This window comes from Vulpes vulpes, chromosome 10 (assembly GCF_048418805.1).
Source record: "Vulpes vulpes isolate BD-2025 chromosome 10, VulVul3, whole genome shotgun sequence".
Classification (NCBI taxonomy): domain Eukaryota; kingdom Metazoa; phylum Chordata; class Mammalia; order Carnivora; family Canidae; genus Vulpes; species Vulpes vulpes.
In genome coordinates, this window is record NC_132789.1 from 90,708,745 (window position 1) to 90,713,374 (window position 4,630).

The 4,630-nt window shown below is 36.7% G+C and overlaps 1 pseudogene; it reads right to left on the reverse strand.

Moving 5' to 3' along the window:
* Positions 1-736: 736 nt before the first annotated feature.
* LOC112933409 (ragulator complex protein LAMTOR3 pseudogene) lies at positions 737-1,105 on the reverse strand (annotated as a pseudogene).
* Positions 1,106-4,630: the final 3,525 nt, after the last annotated feature.

Consider the following 4,630-nt stretch of genomic DNA (forward strand, 5'->3'; position numbering starts at 1 on the left):
TCTTTCTTTCTTTCTTTCTTCTTTCTTTTCTTTTGTTTCTTTCTTTCTTTCTTTCTTTCTTCTTTCTTTCTTTCTTCTTTCTTTTCTTTTGTTTCTTTCTTTCTTTCTTCTTTCTTTTTTTCTTCTTTTTCTTCTTCTCCTTCTTCTTCTTCTTCTTCTTCTTCTTCTTCTTCTTCTTCTTCTTCTTCTTCTTTTCTTCTTCTTCTCCTTCCTTCCTTCCTTCCTTCCTTCCTTCCTTCCTTCCTTCCTTCCATGGTTGTACTGATTCTATTACTTTTACTGAGCCATTTTATCTTCCTTACATTCAATACAGAGAGATAAAACAATATAAAGAAAAATATGCCCTCATTATTGTTATTTCCAATAAGAAGGGTCTGCTTCCATTCTGCACTCCAGGGGATATTATATAATAAGGAGCACTTAAAGGCTCGAGTGGATCAAACCACTATTTTGATTCTGACCCACTGAATAGAATCTCATGCATATTTGGGCTAACTTCATGGGATCCGTAATGTACCATTTCTGTGGTATCCTCAGCTCTCTAAATAAGGAAAGACTCTATACAAGAAAAAATAACAATCTGTCTGTAAATTATATCTATAGATTCTTTAGTGTAAGGTGGAAAAGGGGCCCATTCTTGAACACATGGATACAAATATTATTGTGATCTAAGGATTATTGGATTGATATTGTGTCTGTTATACTGACAATAGGGTGCATCAAAATCACTGTCAGATTAAGAAACTTCCACAACTTGTCTCAATTCTTCAAATAATGGAGCAAGTTCCTTTTCTAGACTGACAGTCCTGTACTGGCATTGCCGTTAGCTATGAAACTCCCCCACCAAAGGTAAACAATCGAACTGAATCACCTGATAGGTGTTATAGTAGCAGATATTACTTTTATTTTTTTGAAAATTCAAGTTTGCTCCCCTGGTCTGATACAAACGCAGAGCTGATACGAAACCAGGTTGCAAGGTGTGCTCTGGAGCATTATCATTGACCACTTTAGTACTAGGCACTCTGCCTTTATCTCACACAATAGTGTGGAGCCCTTCAATCCTTGGCAACATTTTATACAGGAATCAATTTAGGTCATTTGCCATGATGATCCCCTTTCTTCCCAGGTTCAGTTTCCACACCAGGTTTTCTGAGCTGTCATGTTCTCTAACCTGTAAATCCAGGGACATTTTCAAAGATAGTCTCCTCTGAAAGCCAACCTCACATGATTTGCATCTCCTCTGTGCTCCAGGAAGCACTTCCTATGCCTCTCAGGCCCAGTGACATGAGTCACAGGCTCTTTTTCTAATACTATCTCTGTGCTCTGAAATTCTGGCTAACTAACTCAAAATTGGTGGGCTTATTTACACCTTAGCATAGTAGATTCAATATCCTATAGCAAATATATTGTATGGGCTAATTGGACAAAAATACACTTATACAATATTTGCAAGAATTTATTTCAAACTCTGTTGTTATACCAGAGTCTTATCAATTGAGCATCAGCCCTGCTCTTTCATGTATTCTTGGAATGCAAGTGGGAACATGGAAACTATAGTTCCCAGAATCCCTCACCAATAGGATTTAGTTTGAATTTGTGAGCTTTAGATAGCAGAGAAAAAGAGAAGTGCTATTTCCCTCTGGCAACAGCTGGCACCTGAACTGACAAAGTGACTCATGAGATTTGGCTCAGCCACCCGCACACTAAAGGCAGTTAACATCATCAGTGGCATCTTCCTCTGATCTGTACATTCCTCCTTGAGATCTTCCAATATTTCTCTTAGCACCTCTCTCTGCTCGAAATGCAAAAAGTGATTTCTGTCTTCCTGAAGACAAAGATTTGGATATAGTGGTCATAACAAAACTTAAATATCTGATAGCTGAGATATGAAAGGAAAAAAATCTTAGTGGTTGAATAAACAGTTGAACCTCCTCCTCAGCACCTCATCTCCATCATCCTTCTCTGCTTTATTATACAAATCACCATCTGACACCCTAAATATTTTTTTTTTCTTTTCCTCTCTCCCTTTCTTGGGCGGTGAGGGGCAGTGGGAGAGGGAGAGAGAGAGAATCTTAAGCAGGTTCCATCCCCAGTGAGGAGCCGACTCCGTCTCACGACCCTGAGATCATGGCCTAAGCTGAAATCAAGAATTGGGCACTTAACCAACTGAGCCACCCCCGTGCCTTAGTTAATCTTTTTAAATTGCCCATCATGGTAAAAGTGCCATGACAACAAGGATCCTTCTTTATCACACTGTCGAGTCTCCAGTTTTTAGAGCAGTACCTTTCGTGTGATTGCTACTCAATAAAAATATTTTAATGAATGAATGAATCTGAGAAAATGTTTTTCATTTTTCCTGAGTGTCAGTAAACAGAGAAAAAAAAGTCTGGCTCTAATTACAGTAAGAAGAAACAGAGCATGCATATTTAATTTTAAATAAGTCCTTGTCCTTTTTGACTAGTCTTCCAGCTGTGTTCTTCCTTCATTGTCCTACTATAGTCACCAGAAGTTCTATAACTAAGTTGAAAGGGGTAAAAAAATCAGCCCAGTCCTGGACAGCATTCTGTCTCTTGACTTATCATTAAATCCCCCATAGTTGCCTATAATTATAATCAAGAAGAATTCAATTTAAGGGTTGGTAATTCTGATATTTCAGAAGAATATTTTAATTTTTAAAGATTTTATTTATTTATTCATAAGAGACACACAGAGAGGCAGAGACGCAGGCAGAGGGAGAAGCAGGCTCCATGCAGGGAGTCAGATGTGAGACTCCATCCAGGATCTCCAGGATCACACCCTGGGCCGAAGGCAACGCTAAACCACTGAGCCACCCAGGTATCCCTCAGATGAATATTTTAAATATACAAGCAACTCCTTCAAGTGAATTAGGAAAAAAAAAGCACTAATACTTTAACCAAGGGCAAAGAGTATAAACTGACATTTCCAAAAATAAGAGATAGTGGTAGTGATAATGACCAAATAAGATAGATATTTAATATTAGATAGATAGGTAAGATATTTAAAAATCATTTATAAAGCTAATATAATTTGAAATTCGCTTTTCATGAAAATGTTTAACATAAATCTCTAATTAAAATAATAGCAAAAAATTTTAAAATATTAAAATAAAATTAAATAAAAGCAAGCAGAGGAATAACCTTTATACAAAATTCATATTATAAATTTATTAAAACTTATGAAATGATCTGGCAAGTGACATTGCTAAGTATAAAGTAACTCATTTTTTTAAAGATTTTTTATTTATTTATTCACAAGAGACACAAAGAGAGAGAGGAAGAGACATAGGCAGAGAGAGAAGCAGGCTCCATGCAGGGAGCCCGATGTGGGATTCGATCCTGGATCCCAGGATCACGCCCTGAGCCAAAGGCAGATGCTCAACCGCTGAGTCACGCAGGCATCCCAGTAACTCATTTTCTAGGACCCAAATTCCTGAGAATGAATACAGAAAGATATAAGATATGTGAACAAATCCATCTATTTATAAAATTATTCATCCATTTTTAAGTATGTGTTGCAAATAACTTCAGTTTCTTTATATCTTGTCTCTTTACTCTCTTTATAGTGTCTTTAATAAAAGGAAGTTCTTAAAATAAAATAGAATTTAGCAATCAATTCCTTTGTTCATATACCTTAAACATATTTCATGTTTACTGTTTTTCTTTTGCTCTTTCTTCTGTCTTCCTTTAAGATCATCTGCCTGGAAATACTGTGTTTTCCAAAAAAAAAAAAAATTCTATTAAAAACGGGGTATAACTGGGGCACCTGAGTGATAGGTCTTGATCTCAGGGTGGTGATTCCAAGGCCCCTGTTGGGGGCCTACCGTAGAGCCTATTTAAAAGCAAACAAATAAATAAAGTTTTTAAATGGAGTACACCTTTAGAAATTCTTTCATTTATAAGACAACGGTTGTAAAATCACCCTCTTCTCACCCTGCCTGCCAGTTCTCCCAAGACAATTTTATTGAATATACAGTTCTAGTGCCTTGAAAGTAAGAGTCTATTTTCTTCTACCTTCAATTGTTTCTATTAAGAAGCTAGCAAAATTGAGAGTCAAACTAATTGTTATTCCATTGTAGGTGATCTGAATTTTTCTGGTCACTTTGGAGATCTCTTTACCTTTGGTTTGGTTATTTCATCAATGTTTTATGAGCAGATTTTTTAAAAATTGCATTTATCCTTTTTGAATTATACTAAGAAGAGTGTGGGTGATTGGATTACATTCTGGAAAACCTTAGCAGGTGTCCCTTTTTATATCCCCTTCCGGATCCCTGAGTGGCTCAGTAGTTTGGCACCTGCCTTTGGCCCAGGGCGTGGTCCTAGGGTCCCAGAATTGAGTCCCACATCCGGCTCCCTGCGTGGAGCCTGCTTCTCCCTCTGCCTGTGTCTCTGCCTCTCTCTCTCTCTTTCCCTCTGTGTCTCTCATGAATAAATAAAATCTTTAAAAAAAATCCCCTTCCTACTAATTCTCTACTCCTTCTTGGTAATATCCTTCATAAATCTTCACCTGTCTTTCATATTTTCATCCAACTCCTTTTCTAAATTGTGGTTATTTCTTTAGATCTATTTTTTTAGCTTATTAATACTCTTTATTTTTATCTAATGTGCTATTT